Source organism: Monodelphis domestica, chromosome 7 (genome assembly GCF_027887165.1).
Source record: "Monodelphis domestica isolate mMonDom1 chromosome 7, mMonDom1.pri, whole genome shotgun sequence".
Lineage (NCBI taxonomy): Eukaryota > Metazoa > Chordata > Mammalia > Didelphimorphia > Didelphidae > Monodelphis > Monodelphis domestica.
Genome location: NC_077233.1, coordinates 64,638,792 through 64,655,478, shown reverse-complemented (window position 1 = coordinate 64,655,478; position 16,687 = coordinate 64,638,792). Strand labels below are relative to the sequence as shown.

The window sequence follows — 16,687 nt, the reverse complement described above, 5'->3', positions numbered from 1 at the left end:
GATGCCTGCCTATCCATCCCTCTATCTATCTATCTATCTATCTATCTATCTATCTATCTATCTGTCTGTCTGTCTGTCCGTCTGCCCATCCATCCATCCATCCATCCATCCATCCATCCATCTATCTATCCATCTATCTCTATCTATCTCTCTATATCTATCTATATATCTATCTATCAACATGCATACAATGCCTCCCTCTCCCTCTTACCCACTCCCTGGGGCATAGGTGCACACTAAACATATATGTCTGTGTATGTATAAACATGGCACATATGTATAGGTTATATATGTATACATATTTATAATCTACTTACACGGATGTATTATATATACATATGTGTATATGTACACACACACACACACACACACACACTTGTGTGTGCTCCTATTCCCCAGGGAGTGAGCAAGAGTGAGAGGGAGGCAAAGAGAATTATAAAATAATTCTGTTTGTACCTTCCTGATGGCCTATTTCTGACTCCATTCTGAGTTCTTGAATCCTATGTTATGATTTTCCTATAGTAGGTTCTATGATTTCTAGTATGTTGATTTTATTTCATTTTGTTTATTGTGCATTTTTTCTAGATTACAGATAGGTAGCATTTTATTGTTTGTTGTTGTTGTTGTTGTTGTTGTTTTACATTTTGCAACCCATATTCTCTCCCTCTCTCTCACCCCTCCCTGAGATGGCAGGCAATGCTAGAGATGGTACATGTCCTATCATGCAATACATATTTCTATGGTCATCGGCTTATGAAAGAAGACATATAATTTCCCCTAGAGAAAAATTCATGAAGGAAATAAACTGAAATAGTGGTGTGCTTCCATTTGCGTTTGGACCCCACTGTTTTCTTCTGTGGTGTTGGATAGGCTCTGAGTCCCTTGGAGGTGTCCTGGTTCCTTGCCTTGTTAATAGTTGGCATTCACAGTTGACCAATATATATCCTTGTTACTGCACGACATTCTCCTGGATCTGCTCACTTCCCTTGACATCGCTTCATATAAATCAGTTCCTAATATTTTAGCCCAGCTTGGTCATATTCTTGGTCTTCTCCTGTGCCATGAACTCCCCAGAAGGGGATGAAGTAGGCCTTGAGGGGTGCTGATAGTCCACTGGAGAGAGACACTAGAATAATCTCTTTCCCAAATACGCTGACATCCTAGCAGAAGGAGAATGACATGAATCCGTGGGAGGCCACAAAAGCCACCTATACTGAGTAGACCATAGCATGGCCCAGTCAGGTGGTCAGTGTTAGGTTTAAAATGAGATATTTCTTTCTGGCTCTGGTTGTTATTGCTGTAATGGCGGTTGAACTAAGGCCCCGTGTAACAGGTTTGGGCCTAATAAAAAATGGCTGAAAGTAACAGTACTTGGAGACAGCTTATAAAACAAAAACCTCTATTTAGTAAGTATTAAGGAAAGGTAAGGATAGATAACAAAGGTTGAGGATAGGATGCCTAAATCTAAAAAGGGGTCTAACTTATCCCAGTCCCCCTCTGATTCATGAGAATCTGCTTCTTGCTCAGGTTTCCCTGAGCCTAACTTACAACTCCTTATCCCTTAACTAAACCCCCAGAGTCTATGCTAAATATCCTATTCTAATCAATAATCTCCTTAAATATATATTTTAAAATAAGTGCCTGCTTGTATTTTTCCTTCCCAGCTCCTCTTGCAACTGTCACTCTTTGGGGCCTAGTCAGGTTTCTGGCCTAATCAGGCTTCTTGGCGTAGGCTTTTGGCCTAGTAGGTCTAACCAGGCCTGCTCTACTCTGCAGCCACTCAGAGGGAGAATGACAGGTTTCTTTCTTATCTGTTGGTCTCCTTTCTCCAGCTATTCCCAAATGCTGCAACTTTTTTCTCTTTTCCCAGCTGCCACTTGGGATTAGAGAGCCAAGTTTCTAGCTTGCTTCCAGGGCAGATGCACAACCTAGAATAAGAGTTGTCAGTTGGACTCCAAAAGATTTCCAGTTCTTCAGAATTCCTTACCAGGAACCCTGTCCAAGATTCTAACTGGGCCTTAAGGTAAAAGTCCTCTCAGCAGTTTCACCCTGTCCTTAGCTTACCAAACCCAAATCTATTTAATCCTAATAACTTCCCCCATGAGATCCTTTGGAAAGACAGATGTGTCTTTCCTGATGGATCTTGGCAAACTATGCTATTCTTAATCTATGCTTAAACTATTATTCTATTCCCCAAACAGAGTCCTTAACCTTATCTTATTCTATCACTTTTCTAGACCTATTCTAAACTAATCTATGCTAAAGATAGAAAGAGAATTTCAAGAAACAGAAAAAACAAATCAAGAAACTACTTGCAAACTTGCAAGTCCAAACATTACAATTGCAGAAATCCAAAATGCAAACATTTGCTATAACACAGTAACACAATAACAAACTGTAGCCTGTGCTGTCACATCAGTAAGTATTTCTGAAGCACCTCCTAGCGTCAGGCACTGTACTAAGTGCTGGAGATGCAGAGAAGGGCAAAAGAAGGGCCCTGCCTTCAGGGAGCTAATCTCAGAGCTGGGATGAACCAAGTTTAAGTCCTGGCCCTGGTTCTGTGACCCTGGCAAGAATTTAACTGCTCGATGCTCCAAGCAACTCTTTAAAACTGTAAATAGTGATATGCTTTGGGAGAGGGTGTTTTCACATTCAGACATTCCTATACCAATAAAATCAGTTCCAGTTGGGGAATAATCACAAAAAATGGAAATGAGCCTCAAGATCTCGTATAACACTAAGATTTAACAATGAATTGACTTCCCATCAGCAGGCCTTTGGGTGCATTATTTCTCATGTATAGATACAGGCGTAGAGTTTGAGTCATTGACAGCTCTTTCATCCAAGGCCCTGAGGATGGCAGGTGTGTATGGAAAATAGCAGTGGGATAGGACTGGAAAATACTGGGGTTACCTACATTTCTGTGCCTCCATAGAGAAAAAAGTACTTTTTTTTTTCCCATTTAAACTCTTAACTTTCCTCTTACAAGGTGAGTTCCAAGGCAGAAAACTGTAAGGGCCAGGCAGTTAGGATTTAGCAACTTGTCCAGGGTCACAGACATAGGACATTGAAGTGTCTGAGGTCAGATTTTGTAAGAATTAAATTTTAATGATTTGACTAAAATATATGAAGATTGTAAATAATGACGGTGATTGCCAATTCAAAGTAATATTGTTCAAAGTCAAAATGACTTTAATAGCTTTTATTTACAAAAGAGGTAGAAAGAATAAAAGCAAAGAAATACAAAATGGTAGAGAAAACATTAACCAATTGTAAGGTAAGAGAAGAAACAGTCCATACTGAGGAGGGAACAGTTTCTGACAGAGACTAGCTGAAGAGAAAGTGGGGAGGAGCAAGAAGAAAAAACTGAGAATTCTAGGAGAGCATCAGAAGCTTGAGGATCCAACAGGCAACTTCTCTTCAGGCTGGGAGCCTGAGGAGGGAGGGGGATTTCCTAGGCTGATAAGAAGCCTAGATCTTTGGAGATCTACTCTCCCTTCTGAACCCCTAAATACCTCCACTCAAACTCTGAGTGACAGCTGTCTAAAGTCCCCAGTGAGATTATGAATTAGGAGTTTTGAAGGGAGTCATCCACAGATCCCTTCCAAGGATTTGTCTCTCTGTCTCTCTCTCCCTTACCTGTCCCTGGACTCCTATATTCAAGATTTAGTTAGCTTGAGGGTAGGAACTAAAAGGCTGAGAAGCCTTGAACCCCCAGACTTTGGAGGGTCAACCTGCTAGAGGGGACAATTTGTAGGGCTTCCCTGTTTACCCACTTTCCTACCTGATATCCTTCCACCCCCTCCATGCTTGAACCCCAATAAATCACCTGATATTTAAGATTTAGGTCTGGGTCAATCTCTAAACAACATAGTTAAGGGGATTGAAGATTTGGGGACTATCACACCTCTCCCCAAGATGGGGTTGACTTCTAGATCTCAGTGATCCAAGATCTCCTAACCCAAGGAACTGACATCTGTCCCTGGCAATTGAGTACTCTTAAGACTCTGAAAGGGACTGACAGTTAAAATCCCAAGGGGAAAGCAGAGGCATAAGAAACCATCTTGCCTCTCAAGGATAGATTAGACCAGAGGAGCCCTAGGCTCCTTTGAGGGAGGCATCTTGCCATCTCACTGAGGCACTCTCTCTCTAGTCTCCTGTCTTCCATCTCCCAGAAAACATTCACTGGGGAGACATACTGCCCTTTCAAGGAGATAAGACTTGGCTTATCTCTCCATAGAAGGAAGGGAGGAGAAGAATGATCTCTTCACTCTCTCAACCCCATTCTCTCTCTCTCCCCATCATCACTATCCCTTCTCCAAATCCCTTCATTATACTATCTAACAAAATAATGTTATAATACTCTAGTGCTCCCCTTAGCCAGAACTTGACCTTCAACCAGAATTAAACTCTCTCCAGAAGACAGAAAGGGAAAGCCAGCTATCCACTCACCCAAGTTCCCTCCAAGAGACTGGTCAAGGCAATGACTCAAGCTGAAGGTGACTCCTGAGGCTGACTTTCTTCCTGAAGTCAACCTTCTTCTTGAAGTCCAACTCCTTCAAACTGACTTCTTTTTTGGAATTGACTTTTTAGCCACAGAAATTCAGGGCCTTTTATAGTGGCTTCTTGTCCCTTCCCCTTTTCACAAAGGCCAATCACAGCTTCAGATTGCCCAGCACTGCCCAGAGAGCAGTTTGTGGGAACCACTTCTCACCTTCTGGAGAGGTGAATATTCATCAAAAGAGTTCACAGATTCCTGGTTGTCTGAGTTGAAAGGGTAGAGAGCTCCTCCACCTAGTACTTAGTAGGGTATTTAAGCTTTTGTTGATTCAATCCAAAAGTAACAGAGAATTAATCCCTTCTTCACAATCTAATGAGGTACTAAGTAGGGGTACTTAAGTTATTGTTAACCAAAGTGCTAACTCAAAATAGACAAAGGGAATAAAAGATTCCCTTTCAGCAAGCATTTAAAAGAAAAGAATTCCCATTAACAATTTGAATCCAGAATCTCCCATCTTTTGTCCTGGCTCTCAATCCACTGAGCCACCCAGCTGCCCCTCAGTAAAGGTCTACAGATTGATTTCCATTCTAGATTCCATAGGTAGGGGAACACTGTGTCTTTATTTCAATATAATTTATTTCCTTTGTATTTTATTTCTTGTCTTAAAAACCACGATTCTGAGAAAGGTTCCAAGGTATCACCAGACTGCCAAAAGTGTCCAGGACATGAAAAAGGTTAAGAATCCTTCACCCAAGCCAGAAGATCCTCTGATGCTTGGGCCACCCAAGATGCTCTGGCTTGGGCTCAACATCATCAGTGTTTATTGGGGTGTCTAAGCTGGGAGCAGAGCCATCTGAAACGGAATCTGGTGTCCAGTCTATTGGTTGGGGCTTTGGAAAAAGGCACACCACACACAGACACAAACTGTTTATAATGGATGGACACATCAGGCAAGTGTGCTCTAAGAACTACTATCTCCACGCTTTCCGACCTCCCACAGCACTGATGCTACTACTGATATTGGGACTCAGTGACAACCAATTTATAAACAGGATCAGAGGGTTTAGAGCTGGAAAACAATATCTAGTCCAACCTCTAATTTTACTGTTGAGGAAGATGAGATCCAGTGAGGTTAAGTGATTTATCCAATGTTGCACTGGTAATAAGTATCCTAACAGCTCATATTACTGTCTGGCTATTTCCCATATAGAAATCTTGGCTCCCACTGACAACCTGAGAACACATTGTGATTGGAGACTGTGCCTTCAATTCCCATATCTTCATAGTACCTAGTAGGTCTGCATTGTACCCCAGAAGGCTCAGAACATATTGATCACTTTGTAAATATTGAATTAACTCTGTAGAAAGTTAATGGACTCAGATGAAAAGATGGAAATGATGAAAAGAGAATGCTTGTAGTTTTATATATTCATATATCTTTTTGTCAAATGATGTCTTCTCTAATGGGAAGAGGGAAGGAAGGGAATTAACAAGTTATTTAAATATAACAAACATGTTTTTTCATAAAGTAAATATTTACCAAATTTAAAGACAAAGCATGACTCTAGGAAAGAGAAATGAATACTGGCTATGTCAACCCCATTTCTTTGGGGAGGTGAAAAGTCCAAAGATGTAGAACATGGCATATACAAGGTGTCCCAAAAGTCTTTCTGCAATTTTAAGTTTTAACAGCTTAAAAAAAACTTAAAATTGCACAAGGATATTTTGGAACACCTGGTATTTTCAGGCTTTTTAAACATATTGATCAGTTTTACTGATTTTTAAAAATATTTTCTCTCTCTATTTTTCTTTGAAAATATTATTTATTATACAAGATGACTTTCTGAGTAAGAAAAGGGAGGGATACTGAGAGAAAACTGGTGATATTAAAAAAAGATATTGATAAAGAAATTTAGGAACAAAAAGAAAATAAATGATCCCATATACTTGTCCTTGATTCATATACTATGTTTTCTTGTTTGCTATCATAACACATAATAATAGCACCTATCTCCATGCATTGTAAGTAGTTTGCAAACCTTAAAGGAAGATATAAATGTTACTCCTAGTACTATACTATTACTACTACTGCTCTTCCTCTTCCTTCTACCACCATTGCCACTATCACTACCACCACTGCCACCATCACTACTATCACTACTACTACTACTACTACTACTACTACTACTACTACTACTACTACTACTACTACTACTACTACTACTACTGTAACTCCAATGACTACTACTACTACATAAGGAGACATCTTGGTACAGTAATAAAAATACAGCCCTGGAAAGTAGGAGACCAACATTTTAACATGGACAGCTCACTTACCTTCTCAAAGTTAGTTTCTGTATCTGCAAAATGAGGATGGGCAATACTCATACAACCTACCTCCCAGGGTAGATACTTGGACATGATGCTTCAGTGTCTTACAGATTTGTGCTCTTGATCAGTATGTGTAATTTCCTCACCAAATCCAACATTAATATACCTCTAGCCATAATGTGCCAATTTGGTGGGCATCTATGGCTGCCACATGCCTCACTCATTAGATACCTTCAGGATGCCCTTCTCCAAACATATCTAGGCTGGGCCTGGGATGAGAGACACTGACCTACCCTTACTTGAAGCCTGTTGAATTTGGTAGGGCCTCTTATAACTTATGTTGTACTGACATTGAGGCAGCAAAGTACAGCTGAGTCCTGACTACTTCTATGAAGAAGAAATCCCCTGAAATATTTGCATTATTAGAATTTGTACCATATGCTTCCAGTGAGTTGGAACCAATTGCCATATTCTACATAATTTTAGCTTAAAATAGTACAAATTGTATACATACCACCACATCAAGGGATTTATTATTCACACCAATCAGGTCCTAACAGTAGATCTTTAGTGGCAAAAATGTACCCCAAAATGCTGCACGAATAAGAATTAATATAATCTGTGCTGGCCCCAAGATAAAAGGGGAGAGACAAGAAAAATCAAGTATCTTAACACTATTTCAGACATGTATTATATTGTGTGCTTAGTCACCCCAAAATTTCAACCATCCAGATTTGTTTTTAAAAGTCATCAAGAAATGGACTTTGACAAGAAATAGGAAGTGGCATCAGTCAAAAAATTAGAAATGAATTCTCTTAAATCTAGGGTGCTGAAGTTCTCAACTTCCTAGGAACTATACAGCATTAGCAAGAGCTTAAATCGCTAACCTCTATGGGCAACGTGTGACATGGGAACTCTCCCTAAAATATTGGGCCATGATGGCTAAGCGCCATGAAAATGAACAATAAAATCTTGATCAATACCGAGTTTTATTAGATAGCAAGATAAAGACTGTGAAATTTGTAGAGCCTGCTCCCAGGATAAGGCTTTGGAGAAATATGCCTAAGATAGATTAAGAGCTGAAAACCTTAGAGGGCATATCCTACAACTTGTTCAATTTACAAAGAAGGAAACTGAGGCTCATGGAGAAGAAAGAGTTTTTCCAAGGTCAGATGGATAGTAAATGACACAGCTGGTATTCAAGCCTGGTTCTCTGATTCTAAATTCAGCCCTTTTCTCAATGTACCACCTACATACACATAATCAAATGCTTATGATATGTTTGTGAATGTTAATAATACATTTGTTCAAGTGTCTATATACATAATTTAACGATCAAAGGGGAAATAAAAACCCCTGGGCCACATCAGTAATTGATTCTTGTTGTTGTTGTTTTTTCCCTTGCCAAAAGGTAGAGAATCGTACTCTTGGAGTAAGAGGGGGCCTCAGAAATCACCTTGTCCCATTTGAAGCTTGCATCCCCATTTGAGCATAGGAGCATGGATTATAGCTGGAAGGAGCCTCAGAGGTTTCAACCCTCTCATTTTACAGATGAGGAAACTGAGAATAAATGAATGAGTGAGTGCATGAATGGGTGAAATGTATTTAATAAACACTTCTTAGGGATTAAGCACTGGAAATGAAAATAGAAAAAAAATGAGTTATCTTTCTTTGAAGGAATTTATGTTCTTATTGGAGGAAACAGTACATTAAAGTGTTTAATGATAGGACAAAAGGAAAGACCTGGAAGTTCTAAGGGGATAGTTGTAGTGTAGATTAAAAGGTCGAAGAATCCTTAGAGGACTTTAGTAGGTCAGATGGCAAGACTGAGCTTCTGGAGGGTATAGAAGCAGGGTAGATAGTAAGGGCTAGATATCCTTAGAGTGCAGCATCAAGGCAGGTAGAAAGTTCTGATTAGTCCTCTAGAGAGGTGGCATTAGCTCAAGGTTACACATGAGGGGTAAATGACAGTCAGGCAGATGCTCATCTAGCCTACACTGAAAAACTTTCACCAGTTCTAGGATCTTACCACAATGTCCTGACCACAGTGTCCTGAGGTAACTAGTTCTAATGTTGAATATCCTAGATGGTTAGATCTTCTTCCTACTTCACTGAAATCTTCTTCCCTAGATCTCCTACCCACTATATGGGGTGTATGGGGTGCTCAGGGAGGGGTACCTACCCACTAGTCCTCACTTTTTCCTATCTCAGACCAATGATCCATCAAACAGTGATTTGGGGGTTCCCATCACAGATAAAGGTCTAGAGGGAATGGCAGAGATCAACAAGGGGCAGGGACTGACACCTGGAGCAAAAGCGGAAGGTATCCTAAAAGGTGTACTCAGGAGCATCCATGAAATATGTGCTTAAGGAAGTGCTTAGGCATTATGGAAGGTACAAAGAAGAAAAAATTGGTGTCCTTCCATCTATGTGACATCTCTTCTGAACTTACTCAGATTCTATATTTTTTGTGTGTATGTTTTAGCTTCCAGAATTCCCTGCCTTTATGTCACCCCGATTAAACTGTCAGTTCTGTGAGGGTAGGTCCCATGTCTCATTTATTCATCTTAACAAACTTTATTAAGTACCTAATTAATACGTGTCAGTCAGTGTGCTAAAGACTGATGATACATAGAGGAACAATAACAGTTCTTGCCCTCAATGAGCTTATAATCTCTTGGGTAAAAAGTGATGATTTAGAGTTTATTGGTTTTGCTGGAGACCTGTGATTTCATTTTTGTGTTACGTTTCTCCAACCATACACAGATATACACTCTCAGGACCCCCATTTAATGACTGGTCCTAGCACTCCCTCACTTTACTCATTCTCTGGACTTTATCTCCTCACTAGCAACCTTGCCTCCTCTGTCTTCCCTATGCATATTGTCTATTCACATTAGAAAGTGAGTTCTGTAAGGGTAGGAGTATTTGGTTGCATTTGTACCCTTGGTGCTTAGTACCTAGCCCTTAATACATATTTTATCTTGGGGGAAATGGATTGAAAGCCAGGCCTAGAAATAGGAGATTCTGGGTTCAAATCTGGTGTCAGACACTTCCTAGTTGTGTGACCCCCAGTCAAGTCACTTAACCCCTATTGCCTAACTCCTACTGCTCTTCTGACTTAGAATCAATATTCTAAAAAAAAATAAATAAATACTTTATCTTTATGCGTGTCTATATGCCTCTCCTACTCTCAATGTCCTCATCTATAAAATGAGAATAATAACTAATAAACTATTATGAGGATTAAATATAATAACAATATATAAAATAAACAACAATATATGAAACCTTTAGAAAATATGAATGTGCTACATAATGTTATTATTATTAGAAAGATGTACAATTTAAAATCTTAGAAAGTTGCCCGGGGCATTGAGAGGTTAAGTCACTTACCCAGGGTCTTGTGGCCAATATGTATCAGAGATGAGACTTGAACCCAAATTTTCCTCAGTAACAAGGTCAGCTCCACTCTGACATGCTGCTTCTCAAGGGAGCTGTGACATGTGCACACACGAGGGTAACGCACAGTAGAGAATGAAAAGAACACCTTAGGGGGAGAGAAACTTCAGCTGAAGTGATCAGAGAAGCTTTTTTCTGAAAACAGAGCTTGCCTTCAAGTTGCCTTGAAAGAAGAGGATTTCAGCAGGTGGAGATGGCAGGGGGCTATGAAGGGAGGAGGGCACATGGACTACGTGAGTGTGAGTCAAAAGAAAGTAGGACAAGAACAGGAAGCCTTAGCTCATTGTCCAGTTCTTTTGAAACAATGGGGATAGGGATGGGGGATGAAGGTAAACTGGGGGAGACTTTTTTTTAGTATCTTTGTTTTATTGAAAAAAGAAACCAGACCAGGATTATTTTAATTATTCCAATTTAAGTATGAAATCCTTTGGTAGTTAATTATATTATCACCCATGAGACCCACTTCATTCTCAATAGTTGTGAATGAGTGCTGGAAAGGTAGGTTGGATTCCCATTATAGAGGGCCTTAAATGTCACACTAGGGAGTTGGTAATTTGTCTTAGATGCAATAGGGAGCTGCTGCACTTTTATAAATAAGGAAAATTACATGGTCAAACCTATGCCTGAGGGAGATTATTTTGGTAGTGGGATGGGGCATGACCTGGAGGAAGGAGTGACTGGAGGTAGAAAGACCAGCTAGGACTTTATATTATCTATAACTCCTAGCAGCATGCTGAATACTAATATGTTATTTTTTGCTTGTGTATCCCTAATGCCTTGTATATAGCATTGAGATTAATATAAAAAAAAAAACTGGCTGCAGTCATTAGATTTGGGGTCAACTTCTATTTCTCATACTTACCAATGCCTAATACAATGTTTTGTATATAGCAATGATAGGACTTAGGGAGAGAAAAAAAAAAACCTGTAGTGAGAGAGGTTCAAATCCTTTTTCTAACACTTCTTATACATATGACCTTAGACAAATCATTTTACTCCCTAAACTTCAGTTTCCTGATCTGTAAAATGCTGGTATTGGATTAGATGGTCTCTGAGGTTTAGATCTATGATTCTATGAGCAATTAAATTGAATTGAGATATACATTTGAGAGTCACTATCTTAGAGGAGTTAGAAGACTGCATGGTGTAATGGATTGAGCACTGGCCATGAAGGCAGGAGATCCTAGGTTCAAGTTCTGCTTTAGATACGTCCTGGTGTATAACACTTAACTTCTCTGTATATCAGTTTCATCATTTGGAAATGGGAAGGAGTGGCTTCTAAGCTTTTCCAGCCATGATCCTATGGGATTAGATGAGCCCTGGAGAGGAAAAGCAGTCACAAGTTCAGAAAAGAGCCTGGCATTTAGTATTAGCCTTGACCTAGAGGCCAGTGTCAAAGCTATCATGGTTCTGGAGAAAGCTCCCTTTAGTCTGTGCATTCAGATAAAAATGTGGCCCAGGTTGTTGAAATTCTGAGCATGACATTTTCTGAATATATCCCGCTTCTCCTTAGAAATCAACCCGCATGCTTGCTTGCTTTTTTAGCTAATTTAATTATAATAGTCAACATTTACCGGGGGTACTTGCCTCATAGCCAACCTGTGGCAAGGTGGGTATTATCATCCCTAGGTGAGGAAACTGGCAGAGAAAGGTTAAATAACTTTCTTCAAGGTCGAACAGCTAAAAGGTAGCAGAGACAATGCTTAAATCCATGCCTCATATCTCTCCACCACAGTGTCTATCTCATTTAGCCTCCAATAATGGCCATTGGAGAACTCTGGCTTTTGTCTTCCTGATCTTGGGTTTCTGAAGGTCTGTCTCTCCATGACGCAGCATTTCCTGAAAGTGGCCCAACTGGCTAAAGCGTCAGTGTTGAGTGATTTTTACTGAGTGAATTTAAGGAAAAGTCTCTCTATGGGGACAGGCCCAATCATTCTCCTTGCAAGCTCCAATAATTCTAAACCGCAGTGAACTTCAGGAAGTGGCACTCAATTATAAGACATAGTGGCAATGCCAAGGAGTAAAGATGCAAATTCTCCCCTATAGATCCTTCTGATTTTTTACTTGGAGATACTTCACTTGACTTATAAATCCTCACCAGAGCTGCATGACTTAAAGATATTTTTGACAAATATGTGTCACCAACATTAGACTTGTAAGTAATTATGCTGTAGACATAAATCAGAGAACATGCTCTTGTTAGCTACCTCTTTCTGAAATCAGGTTAAATATGATGCTCTTGAGGCCATAGAATACCAAGGCTAACTTCAGGCAGTCACTGGGGACAAGATGGCAGTGATGCTAATACCTGTAAAACCTGTGCTCCTGGAGTGTTACTTTGCACACTTTCTGGGGCCAGGTACATGTTGTTTCTCTCTAGCCCACCCTACATCCAAGTCAAAAGGAAGCTTCTCAGGGCCAAGTACTGCTTTACTTCTATCTTTATATCTTCTTCATCTAGCAAGATGCCATGAAAAGTCAACAAGAATTTATTAAGCACCAACTGTATTGCAGTACTTTGTAGTATGTTCTGCTTATTAAATGCTCATTGACTGTAAGTTGTTGTTCAGTTGTGTCCAACTCATCATGCCTCCCATTTGGTTGTTTTTTGTTTGTTTGTTTTTTGCAAAGATGCTGGAGTAGTTTGCTATTTCCTTCTCTAGCTCATTTTTACAGATGAGGAAACTGAGGCAAACAGAGTTGAGTGACTTGTCCAGGGCCACATACCTAATCCAAGGCTGGATTTAAACTCAAGTCTTCCTGACTCCAAGCCTAGAAACCTATCCACTTCACCACCTAGTTGCCCTAATAGGGCTATATGGCACCATGCTAAATGCTAGGGATACAAAGTGGAAAGCATAGACATGAGTAGGGGTTTGATAAATGTTATGATATTGTGTTGATATATTCATAATGGCTCATTGAATTGAATGATACCTTTCTTGTTTCTGAGCTTCTGAGTGTGACACTGGCTGATTCTTTTCCTTTCAGACCAAAGGTTATTCCCTTGCTATAGAACCCATTGTGACTGCCCAGTATCTCAATTTAAGTCTAAATGCCTTTTCCTGGCATTCTAGTCCCTCCCTAATCTTTTCCTGCTTGCAGGACTGATCTTATCTACTGCAATGCCACAGGACCAAGCATTCACTCTTACCAGACCAGTCTCCTCACAGTCCTCTTCATGAGCTATGCTCAATTTTACCCTAGTGTCGGCTCTTTCCTCCTCCTGAATTACCACTTGCCTTATTGAAATTCTACTCCCCCTTCAAGGGCCAGTTCAAGTCCCTCTTCTCCTAGGGAGCCTGTCCTGACCACTATCACTTCCTGCTCTGTCTTTCTGAAGCACTGATAATTTGGTATTAGAAATTTTGGCTCCATTTCCTGCTTTGTATGATTAATAGTTCATGGATAACATGGAAACACTAAGGCTGTTTACCTGGTAGCCTTCAGTTTTGATATACTGTTCATTAATTCATTCAAAAGCCATTTATTTATTAAGTACATACTATGTGCTGCCCAACCGTTTTTGGCACATAAGAGTCAAAGACAAAAAGGAAATAGTACCTGACTTCAAGGAGCTTGCATTCTTGAAGAGCAGGGGGTGGAAAAGAAGAAACTCCAATATGTGCACCCCGGTAAACAAATGCATAACATACTAAATGATTTGGAGGACAGGAGAGCATTAACGACTAGGAGAGGAGGGTCAGGAAAGACCATCGGTTGCAGATGGCACCTGAGCCGAGTGGTGTAGGGAGCAAAGGATTCCAAAGAGGGGTATCAGGAAGAAGAACATCATAAACATTGAGGAAAGTCCATGCAAATGTTATGCAACAGTTTGGAGGTGGGAGGGAGATAGATGGTTGAGTACAGAGAACAGACATGGAGAGTAGTTTGACTGGAATGCAGAGAACATGATGGAGGGAAATTGCAAATCCATCTTGATAATTAGGTTGGAAGGGGCAGTCAGGTAGCACAGTGGATTGAGTGTCATGCCCAGAGTCCAGAGGTCCTGGGTTCAAATATGACCTCAGACCTTCCTAGCTGTGTGACCCTGGGCAAGCCACTTAATCCCAATTGCCTAGCCCTTGCCACTCTTCTCTTAGCATTGATATTAAGACAGAAGGAAAGAGTTTAAAAAGAAAAGGAAAATTAGATTGCAGTCAGATTCTGAAGGGTTTTAAATGACAAACATAGGAGCTCCTATTTGATCTTGGTGATAATTGGGAACCTCTGAAGCTTCTTGAGCAGTAGAATGCTCAGAGCTACAATTTAGAAATGATTCTGGCAGGTGAGTGAAGGGTACATTGGAAGGAATATTGGTTAAAGCTAATTCATCTCTGCTTTATATTGTCCCTGCCAGGCTATAAAGTCCTTAACAATGGGTACTGGGTCTTATTTATGTCCAGCAGTGATTAGTGTAGGACATTATGTATATAGCAGACATTTAGTGCATGTTTATTGAATGAATGAATGGCATGACATTGCATGACAGGTTTTCGTCGGTGATATTTACATATTCTTCTTTTCTGCCTTCTTTTCTCTCTAAATTTAATGATCATTGCTTGTCTTTTAAAAGAAAAAGATCTGCCTGGGAAGAAATGTTTCCTTAAATTTAATTCTCTCTGATGATGAGGGGAGCTGTTGAGTTTCAATTAACCATTGCAGTCTTAATCCTCATAGTTTACATTGTATTTCAACCTTGTAAACTTCCCATGTGCAGTTCATATGCTTCAAGTTAAATGACCTAATAATTCATCACTCCTCAGGGGTCCTGAGAATTTTTTCAAAAAGAGGCAGCAGCAGCAACAGCCTGGAAATCATGTCAAGGCTTTACACTCATGCCAAGACTAGAGTTTGTTAAACACAACTATCTCACAGCTAAGATTTCTGCTTTGATATGGTTAGAAAGCCCCATAGGTAGATGCATATCAGCTCCCATTAGTGGGTTCCTGCATAGCCCATTCTCTATTAAAGAGAGCTTCAGAGACTAAATGAGAAAGGCATGTGCAGAATGCTATGGAGAGCTCATCATTTGCTTTAGCCTTCTCTGTGTTGTAGGAACTGGCAGGGCACCCCATCCAATGGAACCCCAAGCCCCCGTCTCTTTCTCTGATAACTGATGGTGGCCCAAGAGTTCCTCGTTGGTCCTAATTGTTAGAGGAGGTTCTTCTCAGCTGGAGGTGTCCATTCATTGTCTGCCTCTTGGATGTAACACCTTTGTTTTCCAGTCCATCAGAACTTGCTCAGGGCCTCAAGATTGAGAGAAAGGACCTTCCTCAGCCTGAGTGCAGCACTTCCACAGCTGGTCATGCTGAGGGCTCCAGGTATTTTGTTCAGGGGGAAGATCACCTGGTTTGGAATTAGAGTTTCTGAGGTTTGAATTCTGGCTTTGTGTTCTTGGGCAAATGATTCTTTCTGGGTCTCAGCATCTTCTGTTATGAGGAGTTAAAGCATCGTCCTGCATCATCACTGAGGTCCCTTCCAGCTCTGAAATCCCAGGGATCCTGTGAGTAGCTGATCACCAAGATCCCTTCTAGGACTAAAGTCAAGTCTCTGAATCCTGCTCACCTAAGACTAGGCTGCCCTCTGCTGCTCTCTGTGGCAATTACAGACCAGGTTACCCTCCTTGCCACCCAAAGCCCTATGGGCAATTTCTGACCCAATAAAAAAGATATTCTCATTCCTGTCATCCACCATTTATTAAGCACCAGGCTTATATGCCAGGCATTGAAAGTACAAAGATAAATAGATAAAAAACAATTCTATCTGCCCTCAAGCAACTTCCATTCTATTTCACCAAAACATGTACAAAAAAATTAGTGGATTCAAAATATATAGAAGTAGTTTGAGAAAAGGGTTTTACTAACAGCTGGGGGATACAGAATGACTTTTCATAGGAGGGGACACTTGCAGAGCCTTGAAGGATGCAAGGAATTCTAAGGGACAGAGGCAAGGAAGGTACGCAAACATTTTCAGCATGCCCCTTCAAAGGCTTTGAGTCAGGAGATGAGTCGTGTATAGGGAACAGCAAGGATGCCCATCTGGCTGTAGCTTAGAGGATGTGATAGGAGGAATGTGCAAGATGGAATGATGGATCCAAGCCAGGCCGTGAAAGGTTTTAAAGGGCCAAAAAGAATGTATTTTGTCCTAGAGGCCACAGAGAGCCTCTAAAGCTTCATCAAGTGCAGAGAGACATTTTTATAGCTCTTTAAGGTTTGTAAAGTGCTTTATGAACCTGATTTTATTTGATTACTAGAAAGAAATATTGGAGTCTTAAGATTTTACTGTAATCTCTGAGACTGGACCAACTGGCCCAAACTAAATCATATAGGCCAATATTGTGAATATCACTCAGGCTAGGGGAGGGTGACTCTAGGAAACAGGAGCCCTTGA

The 16,687-nt window shown here is 40.4% G+C and overlaps 1 protein-coding gene across 1 annotated transcript in view; it reads left to right on the top strand.

Moving 5' to 3' along the window:
- IQSEC1 (IQ motif and Sec7 domain ArfGEF 1) overlaps positions 1 to 16,687 on the top strand; it is an 817,265-nt gene that overhangs the window by 318,590 nt on the left and 481,988 nt on the right.